Source organism: Lonchura striata, chromosome 3 (genome assembly GCF_050655825.1).
Source record: "Lonchura striata isolate lonStrDom1 chromosome 3, ASM5065582v1, whole genome shotgun sequence".
In the NCBI taxonomy this organism is placed as follows: domain Eukaryota; kingdom Metazoa; phylum Chordata; class Aves; order Passeriformes; family Estrildidae; genus Lonchura; species Lonchura striata.
In genome coordinates this window covers 85,192,909-85,215,669 of record NC_140705.1, presented here as the reverse complement: position 1 = coordinate 85,215,669, position 22,761 = coordinate 85,192,909, and the positions used below count along the sequence as shown (strand labels likewise).

The following is a 22,761-nucleotide window of genomic DNA, read 5'->3' as shown; positions in this document are numbered from 1 at the left end:
ATGTTTCTGTTATTGTTGAGCAGGGCTTGCATAGAGCTGAGGCCTTTTCTGCTTTCCGTGCTGCCATGGCTGACAAGGAATTTGGATGTGCATGGGATGTTGGGAGGAGACAAAGCTGGGACTGGTGACCTCAGCTGACCAAAGGAATATTCCAGCCCATGCCGCGCTCCCGCCCCAAATCCCTTTTCTCTCAGCCCCGGCTAGCTCTTGTGGGGCGAGGGCGGGCGATTGAGGCACCCTCTGCTGCTCCCGGCTGGGGTTTGGAGAGTGCCTTTGTGGGTTCCGGGCAGCGCTAGCAAGCCTCGCGGTGGTAAATGAAGAGCGGATCCTGCTGGGGGCTAAGTCCGAGTTTATTGTAGCCCAACGGGGCCAAATATCCTAGAACGGTGCCAGCCAACAGGAACAAGCACAAGGTGCTTGCACTGGCTTATAAACTGTAAGGGAGGGGTATCCAACGACCAATGGGGATAGGGATAGGGGGTGGCTCCGGGATGGGGGGATATGGTGGGGTCCAATGGGGGAAGGATATGGGGGGAGCCCCAGGTCCTCGCCCAATCACCCGGTGCCCTGAGTAGAAGCTTCTGGATGGATGGGAAGGGGCACCGAGTGATAGACAAGGCACCCGGGGGGGGTAAAATGCCTCTTTCAGGGTGATGGATAGATACTGGGAAGGCGGGAAGGGAGGACAAGGCGGGAAAACTGGGGATAAACCAAGTTGCACACGGGGGTACAAAGGAATAAACCAATACATAATACAGGGATAATAAAACATATACATAACGCAACTCCACATCTCCTCCTTTTTTTGTTTAAAAAGAAAGAAAGGTGAAGAGGATAAAGTAAGTCTTTAAACGGGGGCTTCACAGTCACTGGGCTCATTTTGAAACTAGATGTTTCCTTTTTCTGGAAATTCTTCTTCTTGAAACCCTTCTTTGTTCAAGGGTTTCAGTTCATCACTATGTTAAAGCTTGTAATAAACACAATGAGTCCCAGCAGCAGCAAAAGTCCTGTTTCTTTAGAAAGCAACTGAAATTAATAGTCGAGGTAGGGGAGGTCTAACTCAAAGGGGAACAGAGAATCCCAGGAGACAGAGAGGGAAGAGGGGGGATCAGGTGAGGGGGATCTTTTCTGCCGTTGGAGGGCGGCGTACCCAACTTGAGGACTGTCCGGTTTTCTCTTCTGGGTCTTAGGGACATATGGTCTGACGAATTTGGAAGGGACCCATCTCAGGCCTGAGGGCGTGGATACGCAAGCGTACCCCCGTCCCCAGGTGACCAAGTCATAGGGTCCCTCCTGCCGCCAGGTCTCAGGGTTTTTAATGAGAACTGGCGGCTTTTCCCTGACCTTGCTCTGCTCGTAGGAATTAAAGTGCCTCGCGATGGGGGGGTTGAGGCACTCGAAGGAACAGTTTAAGAAATTGATGGTAAAAAGGGCCCGCGCTAACTGAACCTGGGGGGACTCATTTTTAGCTGACGACTGTTGTTGTTTAAGCATCCTTTTGATGCTTTGATGAGTCCTCTCTACCACGGCTTGACCTGTCGGGGAATAGGCGATGCCAGTTTTATGTTCTATTCCCCATTGCTGCAGGAAGCCTGCGAATTCCTTGGATGTGTACCCGGGGGCATTGTCTGTTTTTATCTGTTTTGGGACGCCTAGCATGGAGAAGGCTTGTATCAGGTGTTTCTCTGCTTCCTTGGCCTTCTCCCCTGTGTGGGCAGAGGCGAAAACTGCTCCAGAGAAGGTGTCCACGGAGACATGGACGTACTTCATCCTCCCGAAGGAGGGGATATGAGTAACGTCCATCTGCCACACCTCACAGGACTTCAGACCCCTAGGGTTAGCCCCTGCGCTCACCGATGGTAGTGGGAGCGACTTACAGGACGGGCATGTGGCCACAATGGCCTTGGCCTGGTCCCGGGTTAGATGGAACTGCCGGACCGGACCAGGCGCATTTTGGTGGTAAAGCTGGTGGCTTATTTTTGCTTGCTGGAACTTGTCCAGGAGCGGCACCAGCTGTGCGGGGGCGGCAGCGAGGGAATCGGCACGCCGATTGCCCTCCGCCAAGAACCCCGGCAGGTCGGTGTGTGACCTGATATGCATCACATAAAACGGTTGCTCTCGGTGGGAGACTAGCCTTATCAGCTTAGAGAGCAACTTGTTAAGGGCATCGTTGGAGACACCTTGCAGGATTGCATCCTGTGCTCTAGACACTACACCTGCTACATAGGCCGAATCAGTTACCAAATTAAAAGGTTCAGAGAACCGCTCAAAAGCTCTAACGACTGCGGCCAACTCAGCTACTTGAGGGGATCCTTCTACTTCAACAACATCTGCCTCCCACTGCTGAGTTTGAGGATCTTTCCAAGTCACTACTGACTTGTGGGACCCTCCGGACGCGTCCGTAAAAACTGTTAGAGCCTTTAAGGGTTTTTTGCTCTGAATTTGTTTTGTTGACAGAGTGAATTGGATTTCGGAATTGAAAATTTTGTGGGCCGGTCTCAAAACAGAAATTTTTCCGGTGTAGCTGTCCAGTGCAAACTGCAATGATTCATTCTCTTGCAGCAGGTGTTCTAACATTGCCTTTGTGAATTGGCCCGATTCTAATTTCAAAGGAATGTGGATGTGATCAAAGTCACACCCCGCCAGCTCCCGAATCCGCGTTCTCGCTTTGCGGATTAGCTCTGCCACCAGCTCTTGTGGCCGTGTCAACCTTTTGGATCGTGAATGACTCAGGAATACCCACTCTATGATGGAGAGTGGGTCCCTTTTGTCCTGATCCTTGCCCTTTCCTAGGGTGTCTGCCCATTGGAAGATGACACCGTGGAGGTGTGGCAGTCTGCCCAATATGATGAATCTGAAGGGCAGGCCCGGATCGTACCTGTGGGCCTGCCTGGCAGACATTGCCTCCTGAACCTTCTGCAAAGCAGCTTTGGCCTCTGGAGTGAGTTCCCTGGGAGAACTAGGCTCTTCCCCCCCTTTCAATAAATTGAAAAGAGGGGCTAGGTCTTCGTTGTTAATACCTAACCAGGGTCTCACCCAGTTTAAAGACCCACACAGCTGCTGCACGTCGGCTAGAGTCCGAATTGAATTTTTTATGGCCAATTTCTGCGGAACAATGGTCCGCTTGTTTATTTCTAAATCCAGGTACTTCCAAGGTGGCATTCTTTGAATCTTATCTTCTCGCAGCTCGAACCCTACAGCAACCAACGCACTGGTTGTCAGTTCAAGCGCGTGTGTAAGTAAATCGTTGTTGGGGGCACAAATAAGAATATCATCCATATAGTGCTGGATGATCACACCCTCGGTGGCTGCACGCAAAGGGGACAGCAATGAAGAGACGTACCACTGGCAAATGCTTGGGCTGACTTTCATGCCTTGGGGAAGAACTTTCCAGTGGTATCTCTCCATTGGGGCTTCTCGGTTGATGGAAGGAACCGAGAAGGCGAACTGTGGCGCATCATCAGGGTGTAGGGGAATTTGGAAAAAACAATTTTTGATGTCAATGACAGCCAATTCCCAATTTTCTGGTAACATCGTGGGGGACGGCATCTCTGGCTGGAGAGGACCCATGTCTTCTATTACATTGTTGATGGCGCGAAGGTCATGAAGGAGGCACCACTTGTCTTTGCCAGGTTTTTTCAGGACAAAGACAGGGGAATTCCAGGGGGATGTTGTTTCCTGGATATTCCCTTTGGCGAGTTGCTCCTTCACGAGCTCCTGAAGTGCTTTTAATTTCTGTTTATTGAGCGGCCACTGCTCTACCCACACTGGTGTATCTGTGAGCCAATTAAGTTTCCGGGTGGGACGCTCCTCAGTGACTGTTGCCCGAAAAACCTGGGGGGTCGGGATGTTAATTGTGACCCCCCACTGGGCCATCAGGTCTCTCCCCCATAAGGGTTCTGTGTAATCTAATACGAACGGGCGTAAATAGGCCGATTGTCCGTTCGGCCCCTCAAATTTTACGATGTTTTTTGATTGCTTTGCCAATTGAGAACCCCCTACACCTTGAATTTTCCCCGCCACGTTTTGCAATTCCCAGCGTGACGGCCAATCCCGTGCGGGAATGACTGTCATGTCTGCTCCTGTATCTAGGAGACCGCTTAGGTGTTTGTACTCCCCATCCTTCCGCATATAGCAGGAGAGCTTTGGTCTTTCCTTCCCTATGACCTGGGCCTGGCACACCTGGTAGCTCTTCTTCGCTGACTTCTTCCATAGATCCTCAGGGTGTGCCGGAGGCCCAGATGCTGGAATGGCTTGGGCGATGATTTGGCCCTTGGGAAGGAAGATTGGAGGATGGGGGTAGTGCAGCCACACCACTAATCGCTCGGTGTTCCTGGATGTCAGGGATGGTGCAATAGTGACTTCGAGAGGCGTGAATTTTGTGTCCCCAAGAACGATGTACTTACTGTGGAGGTTCCTCCAGGTTCCTGGGTCCTCTGTGTCGACAGCGATGGAGTGCCAGTCCCTGTCCCTTAGGTGCAGAGCCTCAGTCAGGGCCAACCTATATGGGGAGAAACAAGATACGATGTTAAGTATCGGCTTGGGCTGGTTCGGGCCTCGACCCAGCCAAGCAGTGGGAATGAAATCCACATCTTCTCTCATATAGGCTGGTTTGTCAGCCATAATCTGGTGTGTCAAGTCCAGTGAAATGTCCTCAGGTGGGCATTGCAGGTAGTCGTCCCTCCCCTCCTCTGATGTTATAGAACCCACCATATTTATGTCCTCGCGCAGGGAGGGACTGCGCTGATGACTCAGTTTTTTTGTTTTCCCCCCGAGTTGGGGGCACTCTTTTCTTGTCACTGCTGTTTAAACCTAAAAAACTCGTCCCTCAGCGGGCATTGGGAAGCCCAATGTCCCTTCTGCCTACATAGATTGCAGGCCTGATGGTGCTGTTGTCCCCTCGGGGGTGCTCCTGTAGGGCGGCGATCTGGAGAAGGGGTGGCTGGCGGTGTCACGGCTTCAACGAAGGCTACTCTCTTTGTTGGTGGTTTAGGAGTCTCTGGAATGTCTTTAGCAGGAACCGTCACCTTCCTCGCACAGACTTGTAGCATGCTTTGAAGGGTAGGCTCAGGGTCCAGGGGTAGACTGAGGATTGCTTGCCGGCACGCGTCGTTAGCGTTCTGCCTTGCAACTGTGGCAAGCATCCCCTCTCGCAGCCTCTCGTCCGGGACCTGAGCCTCCATCGCGTGATGCAAGCGATCCACGAACGCGACAAAAGGTTCTAGGGATTCCTGCTTTAGGGACAAGAAGTTAATAACCGTACCGCTGGGTCTTAACTTAAAAAACGCCTTTTCTGCTGCCCTAGTGCTGACTTGCAGCGCCTCTCTGGGGATTTTTTCCGCCTGCTTGGTCCCCATTTTCCAATCCCCCTCCCCGCACAAGTGGTCTAGCGATATTACAGCCCCATCCTCATCCCTAGAGCTATCTGCATTGGCCCAGAGGTCAGGTAACACCTCTCTGATCTCCCGCTTCCACTCGGACTCCCAGATGAGGAATTCTCCGTGGGTAATTAAACAGGAGAAGAGAGTTCGCATGTCTGCTGGGACATATTCTTTGGAGGAGAGGGTTGCTTTTAATAAGCCTCGGAAGTATTCGCTTTCCATCCCAAACCCCTTCTTGGCCTTGCAGAGCTCTTTGATGGTCTGCTGGGGGATGGGGGACCACTGTGCAAGGGGCCCACCCCCCCGCCGCGGGGTACAGGTGACAGGTGCGGCCGAGAAGGCAGGTAGGGACTGGGGTGGATCGGGGTTCCCACGCTCCCCCCTCCCGGAACCGAAAGCGTGGGAACTGGAAGTGGGGTCGTGGGAACCAGGGGACGAGGCGTGGTCTGGAGCAGGAGGAGTGGTATGGTGGGGACTCCCCTCCCCGGGGGTGGAGCTGAGGGGTGGGGTGTTGAATAATTCAAGGGAGGGGGAGTTGACGGGGGGTGGAGGAGGGAGGTGGGCGGAGAAATCCGGGGAGCAGAAGGGGTTGGTCTGCCGGAAGGGATTATGGGAGGGGGGAGGACAGGGATCATGGGAAGAAGGAGCACGAGTGGCGGGAAAACCCACGCGGTCACTTCCATCTTGTGTCCTGGGGAAGGAGGGAGAAGGGAAGCCATTTCGTGGGGTTTGGGGATGGAGGATGGGGGATGAGGGATCTTCGGGGGTCTGGGATAACTGAAAACGAACGGAGTCTCTATGGGACGGGGCTGTACAGCGCGGGGAAGAAGGGGAACGGGTAGAAGCAGAGACAGTGCCTGCACCGCTCTGCGGGGTGTCTAGGGTATTCTCAGAGGGGCCAGAATCTGCCTGCGGGCAATGCCGGGATGCCTGTCTGATAATACCCGACTTTGGGAGAGAGGGAGAGTTTTGCCGCAGTTTTCCCGCAGCGCCCGCCGCAGCCGCAGCCTCGGGAGCAGCGACAGCAGCTGCCCTGCGCCCCGCTGCAGCGGCGAGCGCTGCATCGTACTGCAGCGACCGGGCTGAGGGACAGGGAAGCGGAGTAGGGTTATATGAACTATCCGCCGAACTGGGGATCGGTTTGTTTGCGGCTGGCTGTGGCAGACTTTCGTAGCGATATTTAATTATATCGCGAATTTGGAGAGCCAAATGGGTGAATATGGAGAGAGAGAGATCTGACTGTCGCAGGATCTTCCCCGCTACCTGTTCCCAAAAAGGGGCTTGGTATAATTTAGCTGGCGAAATGTCAGGGAAAGTTTGCGACAACCACTGAACGAACCGTTTTACTTCAGATTTTTTAACCTTAATTCCCCCCACTAAAAGGATACCCACAACTTGGGAATAAATGCTCTTCTGCGGCACGGACAGCCTTGCACCCATGGCTGTTAGATGTTAAATCGTGCTGCAGCGCCTACGATTGGGAAAACACGAACGAAAAACAAAAGACCACACTTCCGGCTTTGTCGCGGTCCTTAAGCTTCCCGCCCGGAAAGGGAAGCACCAAAAACAGGAATTTTTTCCCCGAACCCCGGGGAAAAAGAAACCCACCAAAAAGGGATCCTTCCCCTAAAACCTAGGGGAAAGGAACCAACCAAAAAAAAAGGACCGGGAAAGCCCCAGGGGCCCCTATACTCACAAACCACAGGGGTCCGAGAGGGAAGGGTGGAAAAGAAAAACCAATCGCAGGGCTTCTCCGCGAGAGAATCGACTCCGGAGGTGCTTTCCAGAGCTGCCGATCCTGTCCCCAAGAGTGCCACCCACTAAAACGTGGGTCTGCTCTCGCCGGGGTAGCTGACGGCCAGGAGGACGATTCTTCAGGTCTGCGCGACCCTAAAATCCTCAAACGAGGGTCCAACGCCGCGAAAACGGGGCCGCTCGTTGGGCGCCAGCTGCCGCGCTCCCGCCCCAAATCCCTTTTCTCTCAGCCCCGGCTAGCTCTTGTGGGGCGAGGGCGGGCGATGGAGGCACCCTCCGCCGCTCCCAGCTGGGGTTTGGAGAGTGCCTTTGTGGGTTCCGGGCAGCACTAGCAAGCCTCGCGGTGGTAAATGAAGAGCAGATCCTGCTGGGGGCTAAGTCCGAGTTTATTGTAGCCCAACGGGGCCAAATACCCTAGAACGGTGCCAGCCAACAGGAACAAGCACAAGGTGCTTGCACTGGCTTATAAACTGTAAGGGAGGGGTATCTAACGACCAATGGGGATAGGGATAGGGGGTGGCTCCGGGATGGGGGGATATGGTGGGGTCCAATGGGGGAAGGATATGGGGGGAGCCCCAGGTCCTCGCCCAATCACCCGGTGCCCTGAGTAGAAGCTTCTGGATGGATGGGAAGGGGCACCGAGTGATAGACAAGGCACCCGGGGGGGGTAAAATGCCTCTTTCAGGGTGATGGATAGATACTGGGAAGGCGGGAAGGGAGGACAAGGCGGGAAAACTGGGGATAAACCAAGTTGCACACGGGGGTACAAAGGAATAAACCAATACATAATACAGGGATAATAAAACATATACATAACGCAACTCCACAAGCCCATATGACATCCTCCTCAGGATATAAAGTGGGGGGAAGCAGGAGGAAAGGAGGGAGACATTTGCAGTAAAGGCATTTGTCTTCCCAAGTCACTGTTATCTGTGATGGGCCCCTGCTCTTCTGGGGATGACTGAACACCTGCCTGCCCATAGGAACTGGTGAATTAATTCCCTGTTTTGCTTTGCCTGTGTGTCTTTTGCTTTCCCTTTTAAACTCTAGCTCAACCCACAAGTTCTCCAGCGTTTACTCTTCCCATACTTTCTATGACCCTGCTGGTGGGGGAGTGAGTGAGCAGCTGGGTGGGGCCTGGCTCCTGGCTGGGGTTAAACCACAACATGGTCCATGCCATGCAAACCCATTGCAGGATTTGGCAGAGATTCTGCTGTAACTTTGCAAGACAGAAAAGATAGAGGGAGACCTGTGTCGCTGTCGAGGCAGGATGGGAATGAAGAGACTCTGATTCAGAAGGCTGTGAGAGTAAAACTCTTATTTATTCAAAATACACCGCTCTTTTATACAGAGCTCCACAAGGACCAAATCCATTGGTTCTGAAGTGAAAACAACCCACCACCATTGGTTCAGAGTGCTTGGCGCACAGTGATAGAACTTAACTATAAACAATGTGAAAAACAAGAGAGATAAAGAATTATTTACATTGTTTCCCAGCACTTTCCCAGGCCTCTGCCTGGATAGAAACTCTCAGTTTCTTTCTTTGACTGAATCTGAGACCCACAGACCTGGGTAGCAGCACAAAAGATGAGGGCACAGTTCTTCCACCCATATGGGTGCACAAAATCATCTCTTTGCAAAACTGTGGATACATACCAGCCCTCAGGACTTACAGCCATTTTCTCCCCATCATTTTTGCAGCTCAGCTCAATCCTGTTTCTGCGCTACTGGTGAATGAGGAAAGCAACAAAACCCCCTCATACAGCACAGGGAACTGCACAGGGCAGGGACAGCGATGTGAAGAATCTTCCCATGCAGAGGGCAAAAGAGAAAGGATTAAACATGTTCAGCTCCAGGCAAAACAGGCTTTTCCAGTGTCTTGGGAGAAAACTGCTCACCCTATGCTATGAGAGGAAACAATGCATAACATCTAAAAAAAATCTGGCAGCTTACTCACCATAATAGTGGCTAAAATTTATAATCTGCTCCATAGTTTAACAGTGTCTGTTAAATCTGCAGACAAAACATTTGCTGAGATTGTGGAAAATTCATAAAATCATCTATTCTCAGAATCATTGGAAATGATAGAGCAGCTCTGTTTTTGTAAAGAGAATCTGAAAGAAAATGAACATTTCTGAAAACGTGGTTGGAATAGAGAAATGGCCAGAGCTTTACCAGGGTGCAGGGAATATAAATAATACATTAAGGAACTGGGTACTCTGTGTTCAGGGAACTAGAACAACCCCCAATCAGTGATTATAGAGTGAGGCTGATTTGACCCTAAACCTGCTCAAGAAATTGGAATATCCCCAGAAACACACACTAAGGATGCCAGGGATTTGTGACAGTATCGTATGATCTGTGTAATGCATTAAGTAAGAGTCTTGCAAAAAGCATAGCCTGGACAACTGTCAAAAGCAAAGTGCTCTCAGTGCAAGAAATGATGCTAGTAGGAATGGCTGGGGACTGTGTCCAGGTGAGTGCTGAAAGCATCCAGCGATGGAAGCAATTGGCTCTGATTGCAGATTCCCAAGCTGCACTCTTAAGTTTCAACCAGTCAAATGAAGGCTCTCAATGGCAATAGCCTCACTGTATAGAAGGGAAATATCCCTGGCTTCTCTCTGCTTTAATCTCAAACCTGAAAGTATTGTGAGGAGAAAACAGGTTTCCTTGTGGTGCTGGCTGCAGGGAGCAGCAGTTAAGTGCAATCGACAGGAATCAGATGAGCCATCATTGTGGAAAGGCTGCCACAAGGAATGCTGAGGAATCCAGAGTGGGTTCTGCTAGGATGGATGAGATAATGTCTGCACACTAATGACTACCTTTGTCTTTGTTTGAAAACAGCAGTTAAGAGTATGTCAAGGTTGCCTAATGCACAGTGCCAGAGCACATCACTCTCTAATGCTCCAGCACTGGGTGTCTGTGGGAAGAGCACAGCCAGGAGCTTTGTGTGATGGCCACAGACTGACATTGGAATGAAGAAAATGCCCTGCTAGAGTCTGGTTACACCTCAAAGTCTCTATACAGGGGTCCCACCCCTTATGGCCACCACCAGGACGCATGTCACTTGCAGCTGGTGGTGCAGCTGCCAATGCTTCAGCTGGTTCAGCACAGCACATGTACTGTGGGGATCAGGACCTCTGGGAAGGGAGATTCCTTGGTGGGCTGCAGCCAAGTGTAGCAAAGGGACAGGTACCCTCTCACAGCAGCTGACACTGATAGGATGAAGGAGAGGACAGGTTCAGCAGGATGTTCTGTAGCAAGGTCAGTGTGGAAAAGAAGCTGAAGGGAACACTAGGGATACACAAGACTCATGATCTTCCTGCAAGTGATCATAACAATATACAGTAGAAAATTGCTTCTGTAGCAATAGTCAGAGAAGGGGAATCTCTTCCACACATTGGTGCCATGCCTTTAAGATGCTGTTGAGGGAGATAACTGTACATCTCCTCTCTGAGTGCTTTCATCTTCTTGAACAATTGCTTTATCCATACTTTTCCTAGGATGGTGGCTTTGGAGGTGAAGTATCTCCCCCCATAGCCAGCCCAGCTTCAATGCTCTGAAGCAGTGGCAGGGAACATCAGGAGACCAGAAGTACTAGGACAAAACACCATTTCTCCTGGTCTCAGAGACTGAGCCTGTTCTCTGGTGAGGAGAGCAAACAGCATGGTGTGGTACTGACATCCATGCAGCTAAACTTACCTCCTAAAGCAGGATGGCCTCTTGCATGCATCCTGCTGGCAGCAGTCCTGAGGCCATGGTGTTCCTTGAATTGAGCACAGAAATACTTTAAACCTGTGAACCCTGCCAATTTAAAATACAGAAGAGATAATATCTGAGAGATATTTGGACTTAAGAGAGTAAAAGTCAAAAAAAAAAAAAAAGGAAAGCAGTGCCTGAATGTTGGGAAGGATGAATAAATATAATTGCCTGGCAAAAGATTCACAATAGTACAGCCAGGATGAAAACAATCCCCCCTTCTGGTTGGACAATGCCCATACCTATAGATAGGTCCAAAAGTCAAATGGACTGTTCTATCTCAATCCCCAAAATGTATGGTTCATCCCACACCTGTAACCCTACCATTAAGCATCAGGTGTCTGTAACCCCATTGGCCTAAGTCTTGTTCCAGCCCACCTTGAAGCCCCCTGATAAGGGGTCTCTGAGGGGCCGATGCCCTCTTGGAACTTCCACCCTCTTGGAACTTTCACCCTCTCCTGGAACATCCTCTTGTCTCCCTCTACCCCTTGTCTCTCCCCTCCCCCATCCCCTCAGGCCTTGCCACGTGCTGCATCTGGCAGCTCCAAGCAAGACCTTTCACCATCCCTAATAAACCTGATATTCTAAGAACAGCCTTCAGAGATCTGTCCTCTCTATTCATCCAAACTGTCCAGGAGTATAGCATTCCTCACACCTGAAGCTGACATTGGTTTTGGAGTCCTACCAGCTTTAGAAGTTTCATTGAATTAAAGACGTTTTTATTTAATAAAATGTATTTGCACTCAGGCTGCAAACAGAAACAGACATAAGGCAGAGAGAGAGAGCAGCTGGTCCCCAGCAACCACCCCTCTTGTGCCACCATCAACACACTGCTGTGGCATTTCCCCTCTCAAGGGACTCCCAAAAGTAACAGGGTCCCTTTGTGCTGCAGTGCAGCTGCTCCTGGGGTGGACTATGAGGCAGAACTTGCAGAAATCAGGCAAGCATCAATGAATACCCTAATGGGGACTATGGTGCAAAAGCAGTTTCACAAGCTTTGTGGTATGGTCATAAAATCAGGGCTAAAAACTGTCAAGGCATTACTGCAGTCGGCATTTCAGGATTTAACTACAAGACTGCATCCAAGACTGCATCCTGCATCCAAGCCTCCCTTCATGCCACACCATATCAGCGATGCTGAAAGCCACTGATGTTTGTTTTAGCTCTTTGCATGTGCCCTGCAGGCTTCCCACAGGTACACCGACCAGGCAAAATCCTACTTATTTTAGGAAATCTGGTGAAAAGCTGACTATGGTAAGACTTTCTGGTGAATTCAGAAGGCTAGAAAGACATAGTTAGTCCCCCAAAGATAGAGAAGGAAGCAAGCATAAGTAGATTCCACATCTAGTGCTTTAGCCTGAGCTATGCAGTCTCTGCAAACTGGCAGGAAAACAAGCACTCAGCACACAGTGAGGAGGTGCCTTGGTGGGTGAGGCAGGACTGGCAACAGGCACCTAGATGAACTCAGAGCTGTGATTCAGCTGGCTTCCTCAGAGGCAAGAGTAGCAGGGATGGGAGACCCTGTGCTCCACACCCTCTGCATCCATGGCAGCAAAATGTGCTGTGGATCAGATGCACACACAAGCCACTGCACAGTGGGATTCCTTAAATGCACTGAGCTACTGAGAAGCTCTTGGAAGACATTTTGGAACCACCTTTGCTTCCAGGAGAAGCTGGAAACTCCCAAGTCTGAACAGGAACTCATTGGTTGGGCCTGTTCTGGAAAACACCACTTTGGTTCCTGCTTTACAAGGCAGCAAGTAGAAGAGTTAGGTGACAGCTCTCATTTTGGTGATCTGCTTCTGTAGCCAGGGGCAAAATCTGCCCCCTCCTGCTCACCCTCTGCATGTCTGCTATGCAAATGCCTCCACGTGAAATACTCACCCCAGGATCCTTTTATTGGAGAAGATCAATTTTAAGGACAAGAGCAATCTTTTCTATTCCAGATGAAGAGAACCAATAAGCACCCACTGAAAATGCACATTGTGCATGAATAGCACATTGTGCTATTGAAACATTTTTTCTTGGCTTTGTTGTAACATATTTATTTTTTTCTTTTTTCTTGATCCTGATAAACCCAAGAAGTAGTGCCCCTTCAGAGGAAAGGAACCCAAACAGGACCTATATGGAGGGGAAAAAAAGAAGCTTTGGAACCAGATGCAAGTTTTGAAGGAGGCTGCAGGAGTTTGAGGTTCCCAGTAGGGAATATCCTGATGGTTCCTTCTGGACCCCAAGCTTTGTTCTATGTGGCTTTTGTTCTAGCTGGATTACCTACAGGGAGCTCATCTGAGGAAAAGGTCTGCAGGAAACTAAGACCATTGGATACATGGCACAGGTGGTTCTGATATTGTGGAATAATACAATATATGTATTGAAGTTTGTTTGTTTGTTTGTTGTTTGGTTGCTGCTTGGGTTTTCAAGGTGATCAAGACCCTTAGTTAGCAAATATAACTCAGGTGATTAATAAGCCAGCACACAGCTATCCAGAGTCACACACAGCTAACAGTCTGTGCACGTGAATAAAGAAGCACAATCTAAAACTAATTTGACCCACAGAAAGAAGGGAAGCAGACATAAAGATATCTGTGGTCTCCAATGACCCAAAGATAGCTCTGCTACCTGGCAAGGGAACATGCTAATAGGTACAAGAATAATTTGGAAAATTGTAGTGTTGAAAATACAAATCCTACATGAAATTGCTAGTTAAATATCCAAATTGCCAGGTGCTGAGCTGGTGTCTTCAATCTATACAGCAGTTAGTAGCTGAGATGTTAGGTAAGTTTCACATTCTCTGGTAAGAAGTGGGTACTTGGGATTGTCATAGATCCACTCTAGCAGGAGAAATGGCCTCCAATTCCAGCCACAGACCACAAAAAGGTCAGTGCACACCACGTATTTATTAACTTGTTCTAACATCAGGCTCTGGTTTCTGAATTCCACCAACACTATTTTCCGTGCTGTTTCAACATGATGTAAAATTTTCTCGTGTTGCTTATGCACCCTTCATTCCCTAGGCTATCTCAAGGCAATCTCTCCTCCTTGCTCCTGGTCTTAAGGCTTTTAAAGCCTTAATCTAAAATCAGAAGAAGATTTCTCTCCTCTTCCCTTGCCTGCTGTGGTATTCACTCCCTCTTGTTCCCTGTTGACCTTGAAAAATGATTCAGGCCCACTGTGGACTCCCAAACCCTGAGCAGACTTTCTGAGCTCACTTTCAGCATACCTATTTAAAACTAAAAGCAAAACAAACACACAAGAGTCCACAAAAGCTCTATGTGTACCTTGCTACCTAGAAAGCAATTAAATCCATTATATTTTCTGCATTAGTTTTAACGTGCTACATCTCAGGGGTTAGTGCAATGAGCATTAGTCATAAGCTAATCAGAAACTGAAGTGCTTGAATAATTCATAGGCTGCCTTTCTTCACCAAGAACCTCAATACACAACCCTGTCATACCATGAGTGCAGTGCTACCAAAAGGCAGCTCACTTCACAGAGGGTGTCAGTCAGCTCAGAGATGACAGAGGAGGCTTCTGTGAAAAGCCATACTCAAAGAGATGTGGAAGGACCTGGGAATGCCTGCTGAGGGAAGCACATCTTTCTCCCAGAGGAGCTAGGGAAGACCTCTGCTGCACTCTGCTCTCCCCAGCACTTAAAATGCCTCTCTGAAACACAAAAACAGAATAAAAACCTTTGGGTAAGGACCCAGGCAAGTCTGCAGGGATAACTTACACCTTGGGAACTGGGAAGAAAAAGAGGGATCTGCTCCCAGAGGCAGCACTTAGACGGCATTAGTCCAGGTCTGTGTGGAATTTCTTGAGAGGCACAGTCATAGAGCAGTGCCAGGCAGGAAAGGGAGATGCCTCTGCTGCCCAGTGCAGGGCTGGGGAGGGACCCCCAACTGTTGTGTGTGTGAGCTTTTCCATGCCAGCCCAGCCTAATGACCCTACATCACAGAATACCTAATGCCTAATAAAGGTTTCTTGTTTTCTGAGAAGCCTGGCTTTTACGATGGCAAAATATCTGCTTTCTGCCAAGTGAATAATGTCTCTGACAGGGCAAGGACACTTCTGACCTTATGGGAAGAGTATCTGTAAGACAAAGTAAAACTAAAATTAGATACTAAGCCCAAAAAGGAATGTGTCTGCCTGAGACTTGCAAGGAGGGGAAGTCTCATGCTTATGGGTATTCCTCAGACTGTGTCAAGGGAACGGATGGCTGGAAGTGGCATCTAATGAGGAGAGGCCAGGGAGAAGGCATCATGGCATCAGAGGGGTGACAAGGACACAAATGATGTGCAGTGGAGGAGAAGGAAAAGACCAAAGCCCAGCTCACACCAGGGAACACTGCCTTGAATCTGGCGTGCAACCACAGTGACAGGGCTAGGAAGGAGGTAGCCAAGCGGGCAGCAAAGAGCGTCTGTTTGTTCCAAGCTGATGGACAATGTCTGACAAGTTTAAAGTTTGGGATGAGGGACCTGGGGTGTAGACAGAAAAGGACAAGGAGATTCTCCCAGAAGAAGGGTAGAGCATGCTTTCAATTGTCAGAACTGAAGAAGGTCACAAATTCTCCTAAACAGCAGCCAGGCTGGTTAAGGGGCTTGACCTGTAGGATGGTGTTGTTGGATTAACTGACAGCTCAGGGAAGGAAAGAAATCTCATAGACTCCTGTGAGCTGCATTTCTGATTCAGGATACATCAGACAAGCAGCATCCTGCAGATTAAAAACATTTGTTACCTCTCTAATCCCCTGCTAAAAAATTAGTGCAAACAGAAGCATGCATATAACACGCATATAGCAAAGATGTATGTGTTCAGCAGGCTGAAAAAACAGCTGGGAAAACCCCCTAGACCTAACAGCTAGAACAGAAACTCCATCTTATGCTGTGGATCAAAAGATTATATTACTACACATGCTGGTTTTCCTATCTATGTGTGTCATCAAGCTTGGTTAAGTTATTCTCACCATTAATTTCTTGTGTCACGGAGTTCCACAGCATAGCATGTGCTGTGTGTGTCAGCACAGCTTGATTTGCTGTAATGCTTTGCCTAAAGGAGCTGAACTTGCTCTTATTTACACAGTGAATTCTCCTTATTCTACACATGCCAAGAATAAAGGTGAATGTGAGACATCCATTAGCCCATGAACCCTGTTGGGCATCACAGTGTCATGCCCTCAGACCTGCTTGCTTCCCAGTACTTGCAGAGCAAGGCCAGCAAGGAGTTTCTGCAGGCCTGCAGGTCTTGCTGTCATTACATGAAGATGCTACATGCAGCTGGATAAAAGCCTCCATATGACATTCTTAGCTAATCATACCAGACAGCCAGTACTCCCTTAAAAAGCAACTTCAGGCTGTAGGTTCCAGTGGACTCCTCCATAAATACTGTTATTTTATCAAGCACCAGAGTAACCAGTACTCAGGGACAGGCTGAGTGCTAAGTTCCCCAAGCTTCTCTTGTGAAGAGCCATATTAAGTGTCATTTTCAGTGCTAGCACATGGGCAGAAGGTGCCTGGGGAGCCAGGGCAATTCCATCCCTATGTGCTCATGGTGGGGTCTGAGGCTTCATGCACCCCATGACTACATCATCCATGGTTCTCTAGGTGAAAGAGAATGGAAGGTTGCTTGTGAGCACTTCATAACTACCTGCAGCATATGAACACAGCCTCAGTTTTGGCACCTGAGGATGCTGTTTGTCCTCCTCTCTCTGAGCCCACCAAAAAACCCAAGCCTGTGCCTTCTCATTACAGCATCCTCTCTGGAGTCCAGCTTCCTCTCTGCCTGTCAAAGTCAGATTGATACTTCAATCCATACAACCTATAATGGACCTTCGTAAAAATCAATCAATACACATTCCCTCATTTCCCCATGTCTGCTTGTTTAATGGAGGAAATAGCTGCTGCCCAAGACCTTGAAATTCAGTGGGTCTTTTGTCCCCCACAAATGTACTTGACTGAGTTTAGAAAAAAAGTAAAGGCAGATCCTCATTATGATGTTTTCTCCTTTCTGTTTTTCAAAGGGAGAATGGAGCAGGCAAAGTAGAGTATGACTACAGATCTTCATTGGGGTAAACCCAGCAGGACCGCTGAAGGATTTTCCCTGCAGCCATCAACCATGATGACCTGAAATCCCTCAGAATTAAGGAACTGGAAAAGTACTGGAAGTCCAGCAGTTCAGAGGGGTTTGCAGTTTGCCTTATCAGCTGCAACCTATCTCAGAAGGGTGAATGGCAAGAAGTTCCTCACCTTCTTTTTCTGTAGTGTGGAAGAAATGTGTTTATAGGGATGGAGACAAAGATAGGTTCGCAGCCCTGCCACTTTGGTATTTCTTATCCTCTGCAACTTAATTACTAGGATTGTGATAGAGATTCCTTTCCTCCTTTGTAGAAACACAGCTTGATGACGAATGGCAGGAGTGAACATACAAGAACAAACCACAAGCCATGGACTGTGCTTTGCTGGAAAAGTCTTACACTGAACAGTGGGATATGCAGAAGGATGGGGTGGGGTGGGGTGGGCTGGGCTGGGCTGGGCTGGGCTAGGCTGGGCTGGGCTGGGCTGGGCTGGGCTAGGCTGGACTGGGCTAGGCTGGGTTAGGCTGGGCTGGGCTAGGCTAGGCTAGGCTAGGCGCGGCGCAAAGCTGTCAGATCATGTAAAGCAATAGAGTTAAATTCTGAAATGTTTGGAAAATTCAAAGGAAATCCATGGAAGACAAATGCCTCACCAAAATGCTGGCTCATGCTGGACCTCATAGCAGGTAATACAGCAGACAATACAAAATCAGCATCTATGAATTAATAAAACAGTAGAAGAAAAGAAATGTAGTAAAAAGACTTGGTGAGCAGCTGGGACTAACAGAGGGGAACCACATCAGAAGAATGTGATGTGTCCCTGCAGGGGTAAGAGGATAATGGGACCCTCAGTGTCAGCTTGGCCAGTTGCCTGCTGAGGCTATGTGTGTAGCCAGTGTGCAGCAGGATTGTGCAGATGCTGTACACTGAAGGCAGTGGCCCTAGAGTTCTTTATTTGCACAGCTCCTGCTTTTCCCATGCCTTTTCATCTCCACCCACAGGGTGACCTCTCTTACCATCCTCTTTCCAAGCCAAAAAATGCTTTATTTATCCAGGGCCATTTGATGCCTCTATCCACATAAATTCAGCTTCCCTTTATTCTCTTGCACTTCTTCATATTCCCGTTAGCACAGGTTTGAAGCAGAACATCAGCTCTTACAACTCTTTACCATGTTGTTTACTGCAGAATCTCTCTGAAGTCAGAGAAAAGGCAGCCCTGGTGCCAAATTCCATTTTAACTGCACAATCAGTTATCAGCCCATTACCATAATAAGGAGATTAAAAGCACTGAGAAATGCACAGTTTAGTCATGGCTGGGGACTTCACTGCTGTCTTCCCAAGTCCCACAGGTTCCATTTTGTTCTGCTTGTCACTTTCCTCCAGGATCTCTGGGGAGGGAAGCAGGGGCTGGAGATAATGAGCAACACCATGTCCCAGCCAGGGCTGGGGCAGGGGATTCCTTACACCCAGAGCCACTCAGGTGAACTAAATCAGGCCAGGTCACCTGTCTTGGGCCCTTGAGCATTTCCTTTCTTCCTTGAGTGTCTAACTGGAAACATTTTTCCACTGGCAAGGTTTCAAACATCTGTTCCCCCTGCATTCATTTTTCTGTCTATCATTCTTCTGGGACCAGACTGGAGATCGTTTCAGCCATCCAGAGTAATCCTGTCTGGATCCAACCCCATTTCTGCCTCCTATCTGCAGAGGGCAGAAGATAGGGTTTCAACAGCACATACTGATTCCCATGTATTTCTATTTCTAAGAGGCTCAAAGGATATTTCTGAAGTAAGAGATGTGCTCCATCACAACAGGAGGAAGGCAGGCAGAGACCAGGATACTGATGGATGCCTCCTGTGAGCACTTCTCAGGAGTCTGCAAGTCAGACCTGCCTCCAGACTGCAGCAGCTGAGTGCAAGCACAGAACAGAGCATTAGTTGCAATTGTGAATCACCTGCCACCAAAAGCAAACACCTTGTCGAGATGAAAGCAGTACCTGCATTGTCCCCAAATTTATTCATGTGGCATCACCAGGAAACCTTCAACCATTATGTTGAAATACAAGGATTTTACAAAAGCAATTATCTAACTACAAGGTTGCTGCTATTTTATGTAAGAGCAGTAAAAGCCAGATTTAGTTCCTCTCCCTAGAGTCTCTGGATTTATTTTCTGATCAGCTGTTGTCTTTCATTCCCACTGCCCAGATCAATTGCTAATGACTTCAGCTTCTTGCTCCAGGAGGCAGGGAGCCCTCTCTTCAGGGATGGGAAGCTGAATCAGGGCAGAAAGGATGGACACTTTTCCCTGTCTGGAGCCTAGTAAATCTGCTCAGCTCACTGCCCAGGTTATTGACACAAGCAGGCCAGGTGAGCTGGCAGCAAAGGCTCTGTGAGTTTCATCCCCCTGAGGTGTCTGACCTTGGGAATAGAGGTTGGGGGTAGCAGGGATTAGGGGAGGCAAGGGCATTTATGAAACAAACACACAGATGCTGCACCTATAACAATGGGAACAGAACGGGAGCATAGGAGGACACAGCCTCCAAATATTGACCTTGTATGTTGAATTTTTTGTGGCCTGCAGACCCAGAAAACATTCGTTGCTACAGCATGAGAAAGAACAGTGTCATCTCAGGATCCAGATCCTGAGCCAGGATGGGAATTTACATTATATTGCATGGACAAAGGGAAGCATTGTAACCCTGCTATGCTGCAGAGAAGGCACAAAACTCCAGCTGTTGGTGATCACTAAGTACCCCTCCCCAGTTTTACAGTATTTTGCCTCACTTTCTGCCCTGCTAGCTCCTGTCCTGTCCTTCCAATCGACTGCTGTGCTTCAGGCTGCAGTCAGCTGCATTCAAGAGTTAGAATAGCAACCCATAAACACGCTCACACACACAATTGTTGTGCTGACCCAGAAACTTCTAGCTTTTCTTTCTAGCAGAGTTTGAACCTGTCAGCACTAGTCATACAGTGAATTTTTATCACTCCCAGAGGTGGTGGTAGTAGGAGATTCTTACGCTAATGACAGATCCAGGAGAGGTTACGCTGGAAAATAAAGCTGCAACCAGCAAGGCAGTTAAGATGCAAGCAGGTTACAGGCCCTGAGCCGGGGCTTCACAAGCCTCCGCTGCATTACTCTTACACACACACACCCCCAAGTTGTGACTCTAAACTCACCCTCAGCAGTGTTTGCCTTTCACTACTGCTGTGAATGCAGTTTCATTTCCCAAATGTCCTGCAATGGCTTGGGGGGCTTGGAGTATTCCTATGAGACTGCAAATACCCTCTGAAAGCAATGTGATAGGGTATCACCCCAATGAGAAGAGGTTCTAGGTGAAAAACACTCAGTAAAAGCACTGGGTATGGATGAGCTGTTTATGGCTGTCCATAAATTGATGGACAAATTGATGTAATTGATATGAGACAGCAACAAGTCGGAGGGAGGGGAAAATATTTCCAGGGTTCCTGAAGAATATGGCAGCTGCTGCATGTCTCCTTCTGTCTGGATTAACCGCTGCCTGGTCCCAGGAAAGGCTCAGAGCTGGGGGTGGGGTGTTGGTGTTCCCTGGAGACGTTTTCCTTCTGCACCTCTCTAGTTAAGATATCAGAAATGAGACTTGTCACTTAACCATCTGGAATAAGAGATCACAGGAGGCTGCTGCTCCTCAGTCTGTCACACTCTAACTGTGCTAATGTCATTCAGATGTTTCACAAAGCAGCCCTGACAAGCAGGCATGAAATTAAGATGTTTGTGGAGCTGGCCAACTGGGAAATGACAATGGCAAACTGGGGAAAGGCAGAGGAGGGGAGCACATTCAGAAGGAAGAAGCTGTGCTGGAAACTATTTGCTTCCTCTTTCTCCCATGGATCTGCAACAGCTTGGACAAGCTCAGACAGGAGGTCTGATGCAGTGGCATCTCCATGCCAGGGAAAGCCTGGAAGCAACTCCCCTGCTTGCCCCTTGATTCTCTCCTGTTGTCCAGCCTCAAGACTGAACCCAAGACAATCACTCATGTCCTCACTGAACTGGGATTTCTAGTAGGAGATTTTCTATGCCAGGGGAGTACACATATCCTGTGGGACAGTTCTGTTTGGAAGCAGGCTGAGGAAAGATGAGTTAGCCAGAAGCAGAGGCCACCCTTGAACCCCACAACACCACAGCCCTGGGGGCAACCTGTGTTCCTGCCTCTGTCCTAGCAGTGCTGCAAGGTGCTGGAGCAGCTGGATCTTATTTCACACTGCAAAGCAGTTTTATCAGCAGGGAGTTGACATGGGGCTTTAAAACACTTTCTAATTAAGAAGCAGGCCAGCCTGGAGAGCAATTAGGTTTGACGCATCCCATATTTGAAGAAGTGTGTGTTGCAAGCTCTGGAAAACATACTGAGCTTCAGCAATTAAATCTTCTTCCCATTCCTCCCCAGCCTCCTCATTTGCAGAAACATCCTTGTTGGACAACTCTCAAACATTGTGCCCACTGTCCTGAGGGCAAGGGTGCAGCTGGCACTGGGGTGGGATGCAGCTGGAGCAGATGAGGTCAAATGTTCTGTGTGTGGTGGGGGAAAAGCATGGTGCAATTTAGCCTGGAAGGAGGTAACTGTAAGGCACAGCTGCCTAGTTTAATCCAGTCCCTTTCCCATTCCCTTGTCCTCAAGGCAAGCAAAACTGTGGTCCCTCTACCTCCTGGGCTTCACAGAGAGGTTGAGCTGCTGAGATGAAAGGAATTAATGGCCAGCAGGGAAGTAATTTCACGTGTGGCACTGCCTGCAAGCCAGGAATGATTCTTTACTTTCCTACAGATTCACAGCTTGCCTTTGAGTCAGCCCATGAAGCTGGGCATGTCTCAGTTTCCCCTGCTAAAAAGACAGCAGTGAAATAGCTACAGTGAGGTTATTTTGCTTTGTCTATTCAGAATGCCAAGCAGAATTTGTTAAAACTATCCTTTTTATTTTTTGCTCTACAACCACAAAAAAGATTACTTTCTTCAAAATAATCCATGAAAATACTTCACTTTTTCAGGCATGTAATTTTTTCTTATGTGGGAATAGAGGAAGACAAGTAGATATTTATTATACAAATTTGTGATTTTCCTCCATCTACAAAGCATATCTGATAGAAAAAACAATCATCTGCTACCCCTCCAAAAAATGTGTATAGGAAAGAGGTTTTTTTCTTTTTTTTTTTTATGAGAAAGTATTTCCAAAGAAAACAAGTGAATTATTTCCAATTAGAACTTCATGGGAGTACAGTCTGTGATGCTAAGCTCACTCCACTGCTGGTCAGCTCCTTTCCTTGCTCTGCAAGCAGCTGCCTGCTTCCCACCTTTGACAGTAGGGAAGCAGGAGATGGAAAAGACCTTAGAAAGGTCAAAACCAGGGAGAGACATAGAGAGGCAGAGGGGGAGAGAAGGAAAGAAAACAGGAAAGAAGAAAGGAAGGAGAAAAAATGAAAAGAAAAAAAAAGGAAAAGAGGATGAAAGGGGGTAATAAGAAAATAAAGAAAGAAGGAAAATAGAGAGTGATTGAATGATACCCTGCTGCTCTCACTGCTGTTAGAAATTAAAATAACCTCCAAGGTTAAAAATTTGCCAAATCAGGGGAGGGAGATGGCTTCAGAGGAGAGAAACACTGGGGAGGTGACACAAAGCATGGGGTAAAAGAGAGGGAAGAGGGGTGGAAGAAGCAGGTGGCCACAGGACCTGAGAACATGCCACGGAAAAACTTGCAGTGCTCCTGCTCCTTGTTTTAGTAAGTACCAGGTTTTTTTCCCCTCGTCCTCAGACATGGGGGTGTTCCTCCTCCACCATA

General features: G+C 48.6%; 1 protein-coding gene across 2 annotated transcripts in view; it reads left to right on the top strand.

Annotated features, from left to right (window-relative positions):
- Nucleotides 1-22,761, top strand: part of MDGA1 (MAM domain containing glycosylphosphatidylinositol anchor 1) — a 206,598-nt gene that overhangs the window by 165,017 nt on the left and 18,820 nt on the right. The window contains exon 16 of one of the 2 annotated variants that reach the window (XM_085575600.1): nucleotides 16,911-17,699. The exons of the other annotated variant lie outside the window; for it this stretch is intronic. The gene's annotated coding sequence lies outside the window, so the exon portion shown is untranslated. Of the gene's footprint in view, nucleotides 1-16,910; nucleotides 17,700-22,761 lie in introns of those variants that run through there. 2 annotated transcript variants of the gene reach the window in all.